Source organism: Genypterus blacodes, unplaced genomic scaffold (assembly GCF_046128005.1).
Source record: "Genypterus blacodes isolate CSIRO-AG114 ecotype Tasmania unplaced genomic scaffold, CSIRO-AGI_Gbla_v1 ptg000021l_1, whole genome shotgun sequence".
In the NCBI taxonomy this organism is placed as follows: domain Eukaryota; kingdom Metazoa; phylum Chordata; class Actinopteri; order Ophidiiformes; family Ophidiidae; genus Genypterus; species Genypterus blacodes.
The window spans coordinates 7,096,091-7,103,520 of record NW_027466834.1 but is presented as its reverse complement, the minus strand read 5'-3'; positions in this window follow the sequence as shown (position 1 = coordinate 7,103,520).

Sequence of the window (7,430 nt, the reverse complement as noted above, 5' to 3'; positions counted from 1 at the left end):
TTCTGTTTCTGGAAACGTTTCGTGTGCCTTGATTTTGGGAATGATCTGTTTTATGCAGTATTTTTCCTGCCTTCTCAGCTGTTTTGAAAAATGTTAAAAGAATGTTTGCTGCAGAGGCTTTAACCAGGTGAGTTTCAGAGAAAATAACCGAGTATCAGCAGGAGTGAATGCAACGGAGACAAGATGAAAAGCATAATTAAATTAATTGCTCCCAAACAGATCGGGATCAGTCACTAACTGGGCTTTAGCTCTGCCTTAGACAAAGTCTTAATCTCTTATTAGTTCTGCTTGCCCCATCCCACTCCTAAAATCCCATCCTTGGCTGCAGTCTGCTGTGGACAGAGGCACTCCCCCCTAACCACCACCAAAAAAAACCCAGTGTAAGCATTTATTCGCTGCTCAGTCTTTGGAAAGTGCTGCAGATGCATTTACGGAGAGAGCAACTGCAGCTGAATTAACTAATCTGCATATTCAGGGCCCTGTTAGAGGGAGATTGTTCTCGTGTGATGGAGGCGTGGAGGAGCACAGGCGTGGGAGCAAAGAGCTGGATCTGAGCAAGACACACCAGAAGGGCTATAGCAGGAGAGAGGAGGAAGGCGGGGGGGTGAAGCATAGGGGGGTGGGTGCAGGAGATTTATCACGACTGATACAGTAGGAGGCTTCATAGGCAGTGGGAGGTCGGGGTGGGGCGGGCCTGGGGTCAGATTTTGATATAACTGAGACAGGCCTGTTATGTAAGAACAGCGGCAAACTGTATATTTTGTTCTATAGGTGATGAGCAGTTAGGGGGGGGGGGGGCTCCGTCGTGTGTGATGCTGCAGTGGAGCTGGCCATGCGTTATGCACGAGTGTGTAAAGGTTGCGTGTTTGTGACCGCACAGGCGTGTGTGTGGATGGGATGGCAGATGTTGGGTGCGTTTCTGGAGGCGGTGACTCAGGAGCGAGGTGTGCCTGCGTCTCGTCTGATGAGACATATGTTCAGGTCACCGTAGGCGCTCCTGCACCGTGTGTGCTAAGTACAATCATGTCACACATCTTGTTGCAATATGTTGATGTTTATGGCATCTACATCACCTTTATACTGCTAGAGATGTGATTTTAAACTTCACGACAATAGACAGCATATTTTACTATTAAATTAAATTAGTATTCATTTTCTCTGTTTTAGATTCTATTTACAGCCAACTAAATTCCAAAATAGAATTCTCTCTTATGCAATTTCATCAAAAACATTTTCTAATTCATTCCTGAAGCGATCCAGTGTGAAATGGCAGAGTCCTCAGTTGTGCCTCCTCCTGAATTGGTTTTATGGTCGGGCTTTTGTCCTCTCATCTACAACAAATCATTTCAAGAGAGAAGACTCAAACGCACATAAATCCCAACAACTCTATTGACTTTCCCGCATGATTTATGACAGAGGGAGCAGCCTGGACAGTAAGCACAATCAGGGCTTGTGGATTAGCAAAAAAAGTAGCACTAAATCCAAATAACACTCATTATTTTCCATCCCAAAAATACAACCTTCATCTATTTATACCACAGTAATTGCCTTTCAGTATGATTTTAATTTATTTTCAAGGAGCACTTGATGTTCACGTTAATGTTCTTCCCCCATTTGAGCACTTCAGTGTGGGGTCAAGTGAAGGACACCCAGAGGGATGATGTAATGTTGGTAGGAATCAAGATGGTGGCCATGGCGGGGAAGTCAAGCATGAAGAATGAAACGCTGGGAAGGTTCGCCTGAGACAACATAATCCATCACAGAGGGAGATGTTCACAGTCAGATACTCTGCAGTTTTTTGATTGATACTCGTAAACAAAAACAGTTTTTCCTGGATGCAATATTATGCGTTTGTCTATTGCACCTAATAGGATTCCACCTCCAGTAAATGTGTGCTAGATTTAATTATGTTTGTCTCAAAGACTAAATTATAACAAAACATATAATGTAATGGACATATCTTTGTTTTGAGAGTCATCGATAAATTGTGTTGCTGCATTCATATTTGTTTTTATTATCGGCAGTAATAATGTCATAATTCAGACACTAGTCGATGCTCTGTTCATTGATCGGTCTAAATCCAGCATGCACATGTGATGTATGAAAGCCTATTATGAGTGTGAAATCATACTATAAAGTTTCACACCGCAGGGAATTTAACAACACAATATAGCGCCATTAATGTTAAAACACCTCATAAAAAAGAGTCATAAACGGCAGTTTCCTTTCCTGTTTGATGCGAAAAAAGTCAATGTTTGATAATGAACAAAAGGAAGAAGTGCTTGTTTGCATGAGCGTGTCTACCTTGTGTCAGTGTGTGTGTGTGTGTGTGTGTGTGTGTGTGTTTGTGTGTGTCTATGCGTGTGTCTATGCGTGTGTCTGTGTGTCATGCAGCATGCCATGTGGCTGGACATGTAGGCTGTGTGTTGATGCCCAGGGAGGCACCATATGCTGTTTAGGAGCAGGGAGCATCCCATCACGGCAGACCTGTGGGTGAACAACCTCAACTCCTTCTTGTGTCTCCCTCGTCTTTCACGCGTGTGTGACTGCCCAGCAGGGTTAATGTCATGCAGATCCACTTTCGTCCCGCTTTGCACGCCACCATTAATAATTCTTGATTTTTGGTTTCCTGCAGCAAAGCTTAACACAGATAGCAATGTTCACCTGAAATCCTGCAGAGGGCAGAGTTTTACTACCTAAATGTTCAGGGACACACACTGAAACATTCATGTTTGCATGGCTGACGCAATAGGAAAAGGAGGGGTGGAGGTGCAGTTTGGGTTTTGGATTAGGGCGAATTTGCATTTTGGCTATGGGAGGGGTTTGGGGTTTGACAAGATAAATCCTTCAAGCGCAGATGTTGATGATTTTCATGCATGATTTCTAATGATTTGTGATGTAAAATGCATGCAGGAAAACAGTCGCTACCACCACACACAGTTATATTTTCATACTGGGTGTGATCTTTGCTAAAACATTGTATTGCATGTAGAAATTGTTAAACCTGCAAATGGAGCAAAACAGGGGGGATTTAAACTGAGTAAAAACGAAACAAATTTGAGAGGAAACACATTTAACAGGGTCCTTTTTGGCTGCCTCTTCCTCTGCACGACACACACTACACTCATCTGATGTATTGCACAGTAGGCAACCCTCACTGTTTGCTCTGTTAAACAATAATTGAGGTTTGATATTTTTTTTCTTTTTGTGGATTTATCGATGAGTCAACCTACTGTAATAAACAAAATTAATTTGCAGTTGAAATAAGAAGCGGTGGAGATTTATAGTTTGCCTGGCTTCTTTCCGCAGTGCGGTAAATTACCCCTGGGTGATTTTTCTCCCCTTTTTTCCTTCCTCTGTTACCCCCATCACCTGCCTTCCCCAATGCCCTGCGCCTCAGTCCAAAGAGAGCACCTGATCCCACATGCCCAAGGCCCCTAATTGCTTTACTTGCATCCTGAGCAGCATTGCTCTCTTGGGAAATGTCAGGCAACACATTTTCAATCCTTCATAATCCCAAAGAGCTATTTGATGTACTATAACAATTACATCCACTTAAATAATCATTTAAATCTTAGTTCACATTACAGGACATGGTGTGTGTTTCATATTTGTGTAATTTTGTAAAACACAAGTTTGAGACAAATGAGTCTCCCTGGGCTTCAATGTGAAGAGTCTCTGAGTCCTTCTAGTTAATTAATGCGGATAATTAATCTGCTGCCACAATTTCCAGCTGTCTGTGAAATCACAATTGGATGATCAGTATCCTGGTGCTTTAAAGCTTTTATTCCTCCGAGGAATCCAGCTTCCTAATTTTTAGAACTGCAATCTATGATCTGGGCATGTGTTCAAAAGCAAAATAATTCAACACACCATTTTACTGCTAAAGAACGCTGTCTCACATACACACGTCCACATTAACTGATTGGAAGTGTTCATCTTTATTAGCATTTGTGCTATCCCACGGGATAAACATACTTAGGTGATTGCTTCTTTGCCGCTGCACATGATGCTGTAGTTTGATCCAAAGAGGATTTAGATGTCGGCAGCCTGCACTGTCACATGATCTGATGGCTGTGGATGACGAGGTCATTTCATGTCATCTAATACATTTGAGGTCTCAGCTGTTGCTGGGAAAAAGGGTTATAGATTATAGGTTCATTTGGGGAATATCAAAAACATGAAATTTCTATTTTTGACACTTCTGAATCAGTAAATCCAGCATTATGCCTCCCTGGGCTTTGCGTGAAAACAATACTGTGTGACTAGAAAATATAATATTTCTATTTATTTGAGCTACAGGTGAATAGAGGGGAGAAAATCAGCATTCTGCTAAATTAGTTCCTTAAAATACTATATTCTGTCCCTATATGAAAGCAGTGTAAAAGCCCAAAGAGCAAAGTATGCTGTAAATCTGGATTCTAATGCAGAATTTTAAAAACACTACAAATATTAGATGAAATATTTGTTCCTGTCTGACACAAGTAACACAACCACATACTGTAACACAGAAAACACGGAGATACCACAGCATTTATCCTGTGCATTTTATTACATTATGAAGCCTGTTTCAGATCAGAGTGTGTTTCCTTCTGCTGATTTTAGTTCATGCTTGCGATCTCATTGAACCTTGTTTTCCCTTCACCTCTGATGGTGTTTAAGCTTAATTACACTATTGTGTGGGCAGTCACAGCACGCGTAACAGGCATTACTGTTGAGAACTGATGGGGGCACCTGTCAAAAAAGAAGAGGTGCTGATGAAAAAACAACACAGTGATCACAAAAATACAGACCTTGCTGTAGCAGCCAGCTCACTCCATTATGGGATTATGTTGATGCACTCCACTTTGTTAAAGCAAAGACGGGATAATAAGATAAGAGGCCAAAAGATGTATGTATCATCTTACATCTTGGGCAACATGGTGTCACATAATAGCATTTTCTCTTACATTGGTATTGAACAAACGCATTTATTTTCTTCTGCTGCAGTGCTATGTTTAACGTCTGTCATGTCATATGATAGCTGCAGTCATTAAAGCTCATGGATAGCCACGCCATCCTTTGCTTCGTAGGCTGTTTTCCTGACCTGTGCAGCTGAGAGGTGACTCACATGCCATCAGGACTTGTGCATTCTGGATGGTACCCGCTGTGAATTTGTAATTTGCTTTTCCACTCGTATAATTTGTTCCCGCAGACACACTCTGGTTTGGATCGCGTCGCCGTGTCTTAATGTGCTGATGGAAGCGAGGGCCTGCATATTTCTGTTGCGCGGCATGTGAAACTCCCCCTGTGCTATGAGAGGCAGTGATGCAAACACTCATAGCATTAACAGAGGGTATTTCAAGGGCTTTGACAGAGATATGGCATAAGCTCACATCAAAAGCCATTCAGTCACATGCAGCCGTTAGAAAAGTTTCCAATTCATGCCAAGCAAGGCTTTAATGAATGTTTTCCTGCTTCTGGCCTTTATCCATTTTTATGTTGCACTGTGTGGTGATCATTTTGCTTCATCTAAGCATCACTCACACTCAGGGGTATCTACTATACTGACATTTTCTATAAGCATTACCGGTTGTCAATGCCACTGTACACTGTCAACTAACACAGCTGGAGTGCAGGTCACAGATTCACAGCAGCTGAGTTCTTCATGTACAGTGATTTATGGAGTTTATGACTGCTGCATATCAGGCTGTTCATCATATTTCTTCCACAGGACTCCTGTGATTGCCCTTGTTTATCTAATTCTTATGACCTTGGCCATCTCGCATTCTTCCATTCAAGATATCCCCCCCCCCCCCCCCCCCCCATCCCCACCCCCATCCTCCAATGGAATCTGCGGCAAGTCCCCTTACGTCAGCAACATTGCAGCACCTCTGTGCTCCTCCAGCATTATATTCTGCCCCTATCTCCTCCTGCACTCATTAGTGCAAGAGGTAGAGGTGACAACAACGGTCACACAATCTGAAAGTGATAAAACCCACAACAGAAGGTGCTGCATAGAATTAGGGACTTCTGGAGAGCCAGCACAAAAACTAAAGTATATGCAATAGAGTCTTAAGCGTGGGGTTTGGTGCAGCGCACAATTTACATTCTACTGTATATTGATTACATCTGTATACCCCATGGGAGGGACTATTGAGCGCTGTGACTGTAGGGCGGATTTTAGTCCTAACCTCTGCATTTTAAATGGCTTTATAGCTGCAGCATGTCATTACCATTTAGGTAGCCTACCTCACCTTTAACTGGATAGAGGTTATGTTTGCTGGGGCAAAATCTAATATGCAGTATATATAGATTTGGATCAAAATCAATATATTAATATATATATAATCTTCTGTATTTCCACTTTATTTATTGAGAGCAGTAATTGTAGGTTTTGCTCATTGTAAACCACTACAAGAAAACATATGAGTAAAAAGGTAGAAATCCTCTTTGCTTCAAAGGATGTCTGTTCACTCAATGGCTGATTTGTCATGTTCAAGTACAATCAAATCAGTCGGTTAAAATGTTGAACCTAACTAAATGAGAAGATCCTTAAGGATGTTTTTTTTTTTAATTTGGGCATCTGGATATCATACCATAACTGGGTGTAATGATAAAGAGGTGTAAATCTGATACTGTACCTACTGGATCCCAATGTTCAATGCAAATCAAATGTAAAATCAAACCCTTAGTGTTTTATGCTTTGTAAATAAGTGACTGAAAATTAGTGTGGCAGCTTTTGTCTGAGCTCTTGGTAAAGCAAATGTACACTATATAGCCCACTTATAACACAACAACAACTCAAAGTGCTTTACATAAGGTATATAATGACTAAATGATGCAATTGCAGGTGCTGTTGATTGATGATATACTTCATTTTAAGTAGCCACAGCTCTATGGATTGCCTATGAGTACAGTGTACCAGCACAGTAGTTGCTTACAGCAAATGAAAAGTTCACTCATTACGCAATATTCATTAGGCCTCTGTTTGATCAGGATGCTTGTTAAAAGTGTAGTGGAGAGAAAATGTAACTGGTTGGTTCACATGCAGCAAAGCCAGCTGATGGTGCTTTGTCTGCACAATGGCTTATGAAGCCTACGGCAGTCTACCTGTACATTGTATCCTGTTGTACTGGTTTGCACAAAAGGGAAATCATATGATCAATTGTCAAAGAACACAAGATGCTGAATTGTCTGTTGTTTTTTATTGCAATTGCATTTGACGCTACTTTATTTTTCTGCACCACCACCTCGATAATATTACGCTATTGTATTAGGCAAGGCATTGTAAAGTTCTTATAGATCTATATGATGTTCAAACTTATCATGCCCATTGAGATATTATGAGTAATATATGTCCAGTTCCTTTCTGATAACCCGGTCAACACAAAGACAACTGTGGATGTCACAACTAGGAGGGAGGTCATAATGAGTCTAATTACACTGGC